At 33.6% G+C, this 13,236-nt stretch overlaps 1 protein-coding gene across 2 annotated transcripts in view; it reads left to right on the top strand.

Annotated features, from left to right (window-relative positions):
* Positions 1-202: 202 nt before the first annotated feature.
* Positions 203-13,236, top strand: part of LOC106456848 — a 42,388-nt gene continuing 29,354 nt past the window's right edge. The window contains exon 1 of one of the 2 annotated variants that reach the window (XM_022382631.1): positions 203-312. The gene's annotated coding sequence lies outside the window, so the exon portion shown is untranslated. The remainder of the gene's footprint in view (positions 313-13,236) is intronic. The other variant, XM_022382632.1, reaches the window with a different exon arrangement.

Below are 13,236 nucleotides of genomic sequence, written 5' to 3'. Positions count from 1 at the left end.
TGTTTGTTGGTTTTTCATAAAAAGATTAGACTCCCAATTTATTTTGGATTTTTGTGTTTTATACTGAGCTCTATCGACATGTTTGTTTAATGTGTCCTCACACTGCGGTCGATAAGAGTGGAGGTAAAGGCGAAATATAGTTTGGAAGTTTGCGCAGTCTCTGAAGGATTGCTTCACTGCAGAATAAATTGATTGATGACGTAATGCTCACGAAACATCAAGACTACATAAACGGTTGCCTTTGTCTGACGTTAAATCGCACTTTCTGTGTTTTGATGCTGATGTTGTAAGCCTGGGTCTTCTGAGGCTGTGGTAAGTGATTCATTAATGCTAATACAATCTTTATAGGCTATACCATACATGTGGCCATTGACTACTGCCAAAATGACCACTCAGAAATACAACTGTTTCACGTTTTCGTTAGAAATAGCAAAGAAAGGTGTTCTTGATTGGTGACATTTCAGCTGCAGCAATAAGCACAGTAATATTTATCATTGGTAGAACTCTAGACTAAAATATCAAGACTTTTTTTTATCAGTTCCATGTTTCTTAGCTGGTTATTGAAATGTATTTACATAAATAATGAAATATTTAATTCATTTTTAGGTGTATGTTTGTAATAAATGAATTTGGATGATCGATTTATATTTAAATTCAGTTTTATTTCTTTATACAAAATCATTATTTCAGTTTTTTACTTAGTCAAAGTATTCAGTCTACCCTAAGTCTATGCATGTATCTTTTACACCAAATGACAAGCGGTAGCTAGGTGTTTTGAGACGGATTAAGTTATCCAAGATAAACGCCTTACTTGCCTTTGCTATTTCCTTCAGAACTTTGTGTTTTAATATGTCATTATTACTTATCCCTTGTCTAGAGTAACTTTGCTTAAGCCTATACACGGAAAGTATTGCTTCCGAGCTACTGTAGATTATTAATTATTCTACAGATTTATGACGTCAATTATTTGCGATCTTAATGACGATGCCACATCAAATAGGTATTATAAACGTTCGTGAATTGAGTTATTTTGTTAGAATGACTGTACTATTTAGTTTTCAGAGGAGCTAACAAAATGTTGCACCTCACAAAATTTTTTTAAAACGTGTATTAATTATTTGATAGATATTGTTTTCTTAACATTTAGTTCAAAGAAAATATGTTAAAACTTGATAAGTTCAATAAAAAATAAATAATGATAACGCAATAGATTATATTGAAGGAAGAAATCATGAAACAAAAATACAGTTATGCTAATATAAATCCGTTATGCAAATATATACCAATAATTACGAAGATTAAACACCAACTTTTAGCTCATCTGTAAGCATATAAAGATTACTGATATTGGTTTACTCCTGTTTGATACCAAGTGGGGTTTGAGTTACATATCCGCATCATGGACTTACTGGGGTGAATTTGTGTTATATAATAATATGTGGGAATTATGGAGACGAAGTGTTGATATATGGAACTATCGAGATAGGTTTACGATATATATATCGGAATAGCTTAGATGGGTGACGCTACATAAAAGAATTACCATGATATACCAATTAATGGGATTTACTGAGATGATATGATATTACATACCAACTTCTGGGAATTACTGAGATGGAGTGATATTATATACCAACTGATAATAATTAGTGATATAGGATGACGTTTTATACTAAATCATGGGAATGAATGATATAGGGTGACTTTATGTACCAACATATGGGCACTGTGAAATGGATTTACGTTATATACCGATTACTGAGATGAGTTTATTTATAAACCAACATGTAAAAAGTACTGAGATGGGTGTACGTTATGTACCATTATACTGGGATTACTGAGATGGGTTTATGTTATGGAATAACATATTGGAATTACATTGATCGGTTCACATTCTATGTCAGTATTTTCAGGTTACGGAGATGGATTTATGCAATAGACCAACATATCAAAATTACTGAAATAGAATGACATTACATGCTAATATATGGGAATTACTGAAATAGAATGACATTACATACTATTATATGGGAATTACTGAAATGGGGCGGCGTCATATACCAGCATACAAGAATTACTGAGACAGGATTATATTGTATAGCAACATACGGGAACTGTTGAGAAGGTTGTACCTTATATACCAGTATATGACTTACAGAGATGGGGTGATGATGCATATCAACACAAAGGAGTTACATTGATGGGTTTACTTTATATGCCAATTAATGGGATTTTCTAAGATGAGGTGACGTTATAAACCAACTAGTGAAAATTATTAAGATGTCGTGATGCTACCTAACAACAGATAGGAATTACTTAGATGAAGTAACATTATGTACAAACATGTAGGAATTATTGAGATGTCGTGATGCTACCTAACAACATGTAGGAATTACTTAGATGAAGTATCATTATGTACAAACACATAGGAATTATTGAGATGTCGTGATGCTACCTAACAACATGTAGGAATTACTTAGATGAAGTAACATTATGTACAAACATATAGGAATTACTTAGATGAAGTAACATTATGTACAAACACATAGGAATTATTGAGATGTCGTGATGCTACCTAACAACATGTAGGAATTACTTAGATAAAGTAACATTATGTACAAATATGTAGGAATTACTTAGATGAAGTAACATTATGTACAAACATGTAGGAATTACTGAGATGAAGTGATATTATATACCGAATTATTGAGATGGGTTTGTGTTCTTGGTTGTTTATGTTGTTAAGCACAAAACTACACAATGGGCTATGCTACGCCCATTACAGGTATCGGGAACCCGGTTTTCAGTGTTTTAAGCCTTTAAACATACCGCTGATCCACTGAGGGCGTTTATGTTATAGATCAATATTGAGTAATTACTGAGATAAGTTTATATCATATACCAAAATGTAGCGATTATTTATATACCAGCACATAGGTGTTCTCAGATGGGTCTATGTCAAAGACCTGTATAAAGTAATAACTGAAATGAGCTGACGTCATGTAGTAACACGGAAATTACTTAGGATGGGGTGACGGTACATAACAATTTAAAGGAATCGCTGTGATAGGCCAATTAATAGGATTTAATGAAATGGTGTGATATTACATACCACCTCCTAGGAATTACTGAAATGAAATTATGTTATATACCAACTTCTGGGAATTACTCAGATGTAGTGATATTATATACCAAATCATGGGAATAACTGAATAGGGTGACTTTATATATCAACATATAGAAATCACTGAGTTGGATTTATGTTATACATCAAAATATAGAAATTACTAGATTGGGGTGACATTATGTACCGATTACTGTGATGGGTTTATGATCTAAAAATTATTCAGATGGATTTACGTTATATGTCAATATACCGGGGCAATTGAGAAGGATTTGTGATATACACCAACATATAAGAATTACTGGGATGGGATAGTGTTACATACCAACATATGGGAATAATTAAAACGTTTTATATATTACAGTGACGGGGTGACATTAATATTTCAGGAATTTTTAATTTATGTTATTTATCTATAACAAATGAATTTGGGTTCACTGAGATGGCTGGTTAAGTCTAATTGGTTTAGTTCTGCCCTATCGTCACGGTTAGAGCGCTATTTACCATACAGAGTTCTATACACGCCGAGATGAGCCTGATCCCTCATAAGCATATTTCATAAATCGCAAATTATTAAGATAATCTCTCTCTCTCACTTTATAGACATCAGTGGTACACCCGAGGGCTTATAACGCTGAAAATCGTCATTCGATACCCTTAGTGTGCACCACACAGATAGCTCATTGTGCAATAAACTGTCTAACTCTCAATATATATATATATACACACATACACATATGTATATATAAAATTTATTTCAGTGTAATTGACTATAAAGGATTTCATTAACAGTAAAACAAAATAATAATAATAAAAGCAACCGTATTCGTATATAAAATTAGAATAATGAAGTAGGGATATTCTATATTATATATTTAGAAAGATGAAATAAAGGTATAGTCTTACGTATTGATAAAAATATTACGCTAGTGTTTTCTCATACTTTCCAGTTTAGGGTGAGAACTAAGAAAAGAGCAAAGCCTTCAAAATCAGGACAGAATCTTTTACTGATTTGCAAATCTTTGTTATAATTCACACAGATTAGAGTAAAAAGAAAAAAAAATTATGTCAATTAGCGAGTATATATATATGTGTATATCCTTCAAAACAATCGTCTCAACGTTAGTGTAAAGTATAATAGCAAAATCGTCTTAAAACTATACGTGTTTCAAATATCTTGATTTAGAATCAGGAATATTTATGATTTAAAAAAGGATAAGTTTTTATTGTAATTTGTTAATTTTTATAACTTTGAGTAAGGTAAAAAAAAAGAGTCAAGAATCTGAAAGTAAATTCCAAATAAAGATATTCTTATAATATTTGCACATTTTTTTTGCAGTTTTTTTTGGGCAATTTGTGAGACAAGATAAAAAAAGCGCATAACCTTATTTAAACTAACTAAAGAAGCTGTTATATAGTATCTTGGCCCGGGATGGCCAGGTGGTTAGGGCGCTTGACTTGTAATTCGCGGGTTCGAATCCCCGTCACACCAAACATGCTCGCCCTTTCAGCCGTGGGGGCGTTATAATGTGACGGCCAATCCCACTATTCGTTGGTAAAAGAGTAGCCCAAGAGTTGGCGGTGGGTGGTGATGACTAGTTGCCTTCTCTCTAGTCTTACACTGCTAAATTAGGAACGGCTAGCGCAGATAGCCCTCGTGTAGCTTTGCGCGAAATTCATAACAAACAATATAGTATCTTATTTATTTTATTGAAGTTTATAGAAGTGTAGAATCAGAGCAAAAAAAACGCAAGAATTTTCTTTAAAATAAAGGCGTAATTCTACGGCGTTTTACATAGATGTATGCACAGCTTATCTCCATGTTAAAAGGTAAGTTAACTAAAGTTCCTGGCTTGTTTTTGTAAAGAAAGTTCCCGTAAATCTACAGGCTTACGACACTAAAAGTGTAGCTTAGCGTTTAACAACAACCAAACTGTAAAACATAAAAAAAAAGATTAACTTCTTCCTGTAAGTGTTAGTTTGAAAGTAAACGGATTTTCATGACTGTGTGTCTGCTTGGAGTGCTTACATGCAATACTTATTGTTCTTCATGTGTCTGTTTAAAAGAAATACTTCCAAAATTTGCACAAATCTATCAGACGACGTTCGATATATTTAAGATTATTTTAGAATCCAAATTCAAAACATGTGGCATAAGGATGCAATACATTTATACTTAAAGATGTTGGTTTGGTTTGAATTTCGGGCAAAGCTATACGACGGCTATCTGTGCTAGCCGTCCCTAATTTAGCAGTGTAAGACTAGAAGGAAATCACCTAGTCATCACCACCCACTGCCAACTCTTGGGCTATTCTTTTACTAACGAATAGTGAGATTGACTGTCACATTATAATGCACCCACGGCTGAAAGGGCGAGTATGTTTTGGTAGAACGGGGATTCGAACCAGCGAGCCTCAGATTGCGAGTCGACCGCCCTAACCACCTGGCCATGCCGGGACTTAAAGATGTTGGATGATAGAAGGACCTTGATTATCAAGCTAAACCTGGTAGATCTTCTATCTATAATAACTTTCTGGGCTGAAAAATATTAATTTGTTGTATTTCTAATTCACCTGCAGCTTAATGCATTTCCAAATATAAAAGGGAGCATCATGATAAATGTCAGCGTATACTCATCTATCTAATACTGTCTAATTTTAAGGATGTTAACAAAATAAATAAAGTTAATCACGAATTTAATTTCACTTACAGTTATTGATAATAAATTCAATTGATGCTTCACTTTATGAACACCAGCATGTTTTAAGTTTTCTTTATAAGGATCTTAACTTTAGTATATCTAATAATGTAGGTTTACTTACAACTTGAGGCACAAGGTTTGAGTATTTTTGTTCTCGTGCTTATATATATATCTATTGTTTATTTATTTCCATTTTTATCTATTTAGAAATGACTAATAGCAATAGCGTTATTAATACAATTTTGTAAATTTATTGAAAATATTTTAACAGTCTAGTTGTTACAACTCACTTGTTGCAACATAAAAGCTTACTGAAGTTCTGTTCTTCTTCTAAGATTTAAAGTTACTTAAAGCAGGTTAATTATCTCAAGATAAGTAATAATATCAGTTACATTTAGTCACACTCAACTACTTAGTCTACTTATCTCGTACCGTTGTCTACAATTAATCTTAACTCAATCTTAAATAATACACGAACACTCAAACTTCTAGTTTAACTCAGTATGTGCTGTTAAATTGGATTATTTATAATTGTCCTGTATCCTTCCTATAAAGCCTAACAGTTACTTTGTAAAATATACCACAATACTGCTTGTAACTTGACGTAAACCAAGTACTGTATCTTGTTTCCAGAAGAATATTAATAGTTAATGATTTACCCTGAGAATTTTCAGTGAAGATGTCAATCGACTTAAGCCTTAAAACAACAACGATAACATTTTCGATCGATGAAATGCACATGCTTCTAACTATGCATTACATAACATTAGACTATATTCACTATAATCAATTTAATTAGATAAAAACCTAATTGTATTAACAAGCATTAAAAACCTAAATCTGGGCGAATACATATTTTTAAGCGTAAACATGATGAATATGAAATGTTCATGTTTATAAAATGCTTCGCAATAAACGTTGGCTGCAGTTGAAAAACAAAACAAATTGTTTGTTTTTAGAGCAACGTCACATTGGGCTATCTGCTGTGTCCACTGCGATGGATTTTACAAGCCACCATCTCTTTTTCTGGATACAAAACCAGTAAAATATTACATATCTTTAGGTGCTTAGAATTATTTCAAAAATCTTTAGATTAAAACCTTACAAAACAGTTACCCTTTGTATATTAAATCTTATGAAACTTAAATTTTGTAATTTTGTAAATGAGTACTTTTAATCGCAAATAGAACAAATCGTAATAATTTTTCCCCTTGAGTTATAGGTCTATTTAAGCATTTTTATACCTTCATATTTTTCAAATGTGATGAATTTTTAAGGGGAAGAAAATGTGATATTTATATAAATGTCTGTTTTGTTGTTAAACAAAAAACAACACAATAGGCAATCTTTGCTGTGCTCACTAAGCGTATGGAAACCCAATTTTGGTATTCCATGTTTAGTTGCAAGAACTCTGGTAATGCAACTCCTGTAAGTTAGGTGGTAAGCGGTCATTATGTCTTTCTCTATTTTCCCTCAAAGGAGACTACTTCTGATGTTCTTTGATGTGGAACTACTATTTGCATAGCCATATACCTTGCAATGTCCCATAAAGATTTAACAGGAATCTTAAGGTCCTAATGATGATATCTATATTTTTCAGGTACACAAGATTTCTACCAACCATTAATCCATCAAGACACACTTGAGTGTTTAGTTTTATTATGGCCTATTCACTAGGTGTAAATTTTCTTGAACAAGTTATGATATGAGTATTTCACTTCTTGATAGTACATTTTCTATTTTCCTGGTTGTCACGAGAAGTGCAATCTCTGGTGTGGTAATTGCCATGTAGTGCAAAGGAATCTCTTGGTCACAATAGGCTGTAAAGCTATTTGAAGCTAACCTAACTTCACATCCTTATCTCCACATGAAGTCAGTTTCCAATATGTACTCTTCCTCGATGTCAGTTTCTGACACACTATAAGGCATGTAGAAGGTTCCTACGGTAAGGGTAACTTCTATCTTTCTTCTTGATGGAACCTTATGTTCACTTGCTGTTTACTCACCCTCCTAACAATTTCCTAGCTATCTTTACCAAATCAGATTGAACTACTGCAGCTTGAAAACCAGTGTTGGTCAACATACTGCAAGAGGCTTCCCATCAATAAATACATGGGCTCGTGGACTAGTTTCTTTAAACACCGTATTTCATTTGGGACAGATGGAGTATTCTAGGCTGAATTATGTCCCATAAGTCCAGCTAATTATTGCTTCCTAATGTCTGGTTAGTCCTTGGTTATTCCTTTACTCTAGTTGCACTCCAAGACTTGCTCTTGGGGTATTATCTCATTTGTGTCTTAGCTGTGGATTCCTAATAGTTTCGATTATAATGGCCAGGTTATCTACATCTATAAGAAATCTACCTTTCTGGTATCCTTTGGAAGGAGTTATTATTCCCTATAAGCTTTTTCAAGTTATAATTGAAGCACCTATTGCATTGTGGTTTATTCCTTCCATTATGTGTAATTAATTGTCTAACTAATTCTATTAGTTCTTCTAGGCCAGTGATGCACAAACGTATTTATGGCATCCCCTTCCTTTCTAAATATGCATTTTGTCGCGTCTCTCGCACCCTATATAAAAATAAAACAAGTCTTAAATAGTAAATAGTTCAAGGCAAATAGTTTCAGTTTACTCAACAATTTACTGTCAAAGATGGCTTAAGCTTGAGATAAAATGAGGCCCACTCTTGGCTAAATTGTTAATACTGCACTTCAGAGATCCCTCTCTACCTGCAGACGAGATCGATGTTTTGTTTATTTCTGTAAGAGCAGAAAACACTGATTCGCATAGGTATGCTGATATGAAGAGTAAAAGCACGTCCTTTGCTCTTCATCATGGGTCAGGGTATTATTTGCAAACTAGCATCTGGAATTTCCCAAAAGATTTTGTATTGAATTCTTCCTGAAACGTTTTATCAGTGGTTAGTTCTATGAGCTTTTTTTTGAGCTGCAGTTCGCAGATGAGAAGTTATAATGCCATTAAATGGATTCCAGATTCAATTGCTTTTGATGATTCTTGTAATGGATCTGCTAGTTGACACTGAAGCTTTTCGAGATGAATAGAAACAACATCACGAACAAGACTATGATTTAACTTTATTTCTTCCAACACTTCACTGATGCAAGAAAACACAGTTTCCATTCTAAAACTGGTTTTTTCTACAGAACAATGTTTTTACATATTCCAGACACTTTGTCACTTAGCTACAAAATATTGCTACTCCAACTTTGCAGTGACAAGTTAAGGTCGTTGAGTGTATAATATCCGTCAGGTAGTACAGTAGTAGTATAAGCCATTTTTCACCCATAAAATGTGTACCTTGTGTAGGGTTGCAGTTCAGCAAAAAATATGAATTTTGTCCTTCAGTTGTACAATGCGACTGAGTACCTTCCTAAGAGAAACAACTAGACACCCTATATGCAGCAGGAGTTTGTCGTATGTGGATCCCATTTCTCCACAACCAATGGAAAACAGCCTGCTGTTCAAAGCTCTTGATTACACAAAGTTCACAACATCTTGTACCATTTTATTTTGCTTCTGGCTGCAATTTCTTTGAATCTGGTGCTTCCTTGTATATGATGCAATGTGTAGATATTACACCTGGAACAAAAGTCTTTATTTTGGTCCTAAACTCTTTCTTGTTTCTCTTGAATGCAGCTGCCCCAATATAATTAATTCAAGAAAGATTGTTTGTAGTGTAAAACCTCATCAACAAAAGACAAAAGACGACTTTCCCTTCTAGTTCTTGGCAAAACATTTTTCACATACACTTCCTCTTCGTAACAGTATCATGTAAATACAAAAAGCTGAGTTAAATCTACAATATCTATAGTTTTATCAAGTTGTATGACGAATTTCAGACTGAACTGGGTGTGTGTTATCAATTTCATTTTATGTCAGCAGAGATTATACCTATAGCCTCACGACAACGTCACGTGATAAACGGATAGACTTATGGGCTTCGCCATACCTCTCTGCATGATCTAACACATCTTTATGGCAGCAGGAAGAATTAATGTTTCTCTTAGATTGTGTGACTTCATGATCTTTCCAATCTAGTAAGATGCTTCTAAGGAAATTTTCAAGACTTTTGATGGAACAGTGACCTGCTTTTCAAACAAGTTGTTTTGCCCTTTCAACGGTTCACTTGTTGCTTGAAGATTTCAGTGTTTTTTTTCCCACATGCTCAGGGTGATTGGTTTCCTAATGCCCTGTAAGTTTATTTGGCTTCATGCTGTCATTTGATATAATCTGAGAACAAATATTGCATTGTGATTTTTCCTCATCATTAACAACTCTGTAAGCGAAACCAAAATTATAAATAATCCTCCTGGTGCTTGGTGTTCAGTATACCTATAGAAGCAGCAGAAACAGAAACAATATGAAGTTCTTTGTTCATCTACGCAACCATCAGTTTGTCGTTCTACATTGTCGCCATCATTTAACGAGTTTTTCTGTTTGTTTACTTCTCAGCTATCATTCGAAGAAACATGAGATAGTTTTTTTGCTGATATGCAGCCCCCACTTATCCATGTTTTTGACAAAGTAGTAAATGTATACTAATGTCCAAAACTTGAAACTACAAAGCTGACAAATGTGTAAAAAAATTATCATGATATGTCGATATATAATCAACAGTCACGTTGCTTTTTGGTTTATAAATATTCTAATATAATAATTAGGGCTTTCAGTTTACTGTACCTAATGTATTCTGATTAAGAGAAGGGTATTGCTGCTTGGGTTTTTGAATACTTTGAATAAAATAAATTTTCTAAATGTTGCATTTGTGATGTATAAATAGCATCAATGGCTATTTTACATCTCTTCTTTAACTAGCAGCAAAAATAAATGCACAAGGATAAAACGATAAATGCATTGGAGGTTTAATTAGGTAAGTGGGGGAATGAAATATTAATTAAACAGGTTCATGGATGACTGATCAGCATCACCTGTCAACTCAGTTCTACTTATAAAATAAAGCAAAACAGTCAGTGGCTTAAGGGGCAATAGATTTCAAATTAAACAGTAAATAGTGAGGTGCAATGTTTTGCGACAGACAACAGCCACCACCTAGAAAAAATTACCTATCTTGTGCCTGGAGTGAAAAGGCTTTTGCTCATTTGTATAAAACTGTTCAAATACAAAACTATTTGGTATATGATAGGTTAATTCCATGCTAAAAAAGTAAGAAGAACATGAATGAAGTACACAATATTTTGGCTGTGTAACCTCTCTTTCTATTTACGTTTTACTGTCGAATTAACGTGTATTTGTTCTTTTTGCAGCAACACCGACGCAACTACCCACCCTAACTTATTTGCATACATACTGTACATGTCATTTTCCCATTTTAATCAGTATTACTATGTTACTCAGCGGTAGTAATATTCGCACAGTAGGTTTTAAAACTTCTTTGTTTTAAATTTATACTTTCAGGTATAATTTACATGCTTCTATAGTCGTAGTTGTAAACCGCCCACCGATTTTCTGCACCCCTTGGGGGCGTGCCTCACAATTTGCTCGGCATGGTTCTAGACTATCATCACCGTGAATTGATGTTTCAGTAGTGCTCCATCTGACAATTCCACGACTTCAAGATGGTGTTTTATGTTGTTTATCTACAACCTTGATGGATTCTAGTTCCATTGTAAACTGCAGAGTTTCCTGTTAAGATGCACACCTAGTTTGCTTCATTCAAATTCTTACATTCTCATCTGTTATGACGTCTATAAACTGGTCATGCTTCAACGAATCCATCATTTCACGAGAAGCATTTTGGAAAGATAATTGGGCAAGCCTTTCCACATCTTTTGCAAGTTTGGCAAAGGCCTCTTCTTTCCACTTTGCCTTGTTCCGGAACTTTGCTCAGGATCTTCTTTCTGGTGTGTCACTTTGGACCTATTGTATCAGGTGGCTACAAATGCTTGATAGTTATTACGACCATCAGCTGGAAGGTTACTTAATGTAGTTTAACTGAGCCTTGTATTACTTCTGTTGTACCTTCCCATCATAGTCTGTTTGTTTCTCTATTGACTGACCAGCTAATTTCTGGAACTAAATTTGGTAATGTCATGGCTAGAGTAGTCCAGGAAGTTCTTCTGTAACAGGTGGCGCAGCAGGAAAGGTAATAGATTTAGACCAAATAAGTTTTCCTATCCTATACTTGGTAGTAGATGGTGTTTTCAGTTGGAACTCTTGGGCCATTGCAGAACGAGGCGTATCTGACTTAATATTTGCATTTAATATTTCATTGTCCAGATGTTTCATTCTGTCACTGATGTTCTTTTCTTCTTCGTCAATTCTGTTTTCACAATCTTGTTGTGCTTTCCACTTTTGCCATTGCAGCTATTCCATATTTCTTCATTCTTATTGTTGTATTCTCTCTATGTACAACTTTTATAATTTCATCGATCTTGTCTTCACTCAGACTTATTTTTTTATTTTAATTTATCTCTAAATATTAGGTCTCTTTCTTTTAATTCCTCTATTAAATTTCTTTCACGTTCTTCCAATTTTCTTGCTCTTTATTCTTCATCTTTTCATTTTTCTGTGAAATTCTTATTGATATTCTTTTATTTTTGTATCTCTTTCTTCTTAGTTTTATTTTGATTTTCTGTAAAATTCTTCTTAGTCTTCTTTACATTTTCTGTCGCATTCTTATAATCTTCGGTCTCTTTCGTCCTGATCTTGTCTTAATGATTTCATTATTTCAAGTTGTATTCGCTCTCACTCTTTAACTCATGATCATCATCTTCAACAGTTAAGGTTCTATTTTACTTTTATCAAAAATGAACCCTACTTCTCACATCTAGTGTTTTGACACTGTTATTTTGGCGACTTCTTTTAAATTAACTATTAAAAATAATTCAACATTTGGCCCACGCGAACAAATTACTTTATTTTCCCCTTTAACTTTCCTACAATTTTGAATACTTGTACACTGTCGTAACTTGTTGCAGGCCTACGTTAAAAATACATTAACTAACGTAAAATAGATCAACTTACTTGGATAAACTCAACAAGCACGATAACGAACACATCCAAATATTTCACGATAAGGCATTGACTGATTCAATGCTCTATCGTGAAATAGCTCTACACACTCCATCACTATCTCGTATTTATAACTTTGCTTCCAATATACTAGAAAAAACTTGACGTCATATCCTTAGAATATTCAAGGTGTTCTACGCCTCCTAGCTAACAAACAAATTACAACATGACAAATTTAAGCATTTTAGGTCTTATACCTACAAAATAATAAATCGGTTATCTTTAATTAATAAACAAAACAGTTCTTTCAATTACATAATTCATAATACTGTTGCGTCAGCGAGTCACATGACTACAGTGACGCCACGTTTCTAGAACTATCCTGTACTTTGGCGAATGCTCTAGTATTTACTAG

Source organism: Limulus polyphemus, unplaced genomic scaffold, assembly GCF_000517525.1.
Source record: "Limulus polyphemus unplaced genomic scaffold, Limulus_polyphemus-2.1.2 Scaffold264, whole genome shotgun sequence".
NCBI classification, from domain to species: domain Eukaryota; kingdom Metazoa; phylum Arthropoda; class Merostomata; order Xiphosura; family Limulidae; genus Limulus; species Limulus polyphemus.
This window is presented reverse-complemented; position numbering and strand designations above follow the sequence as displayed.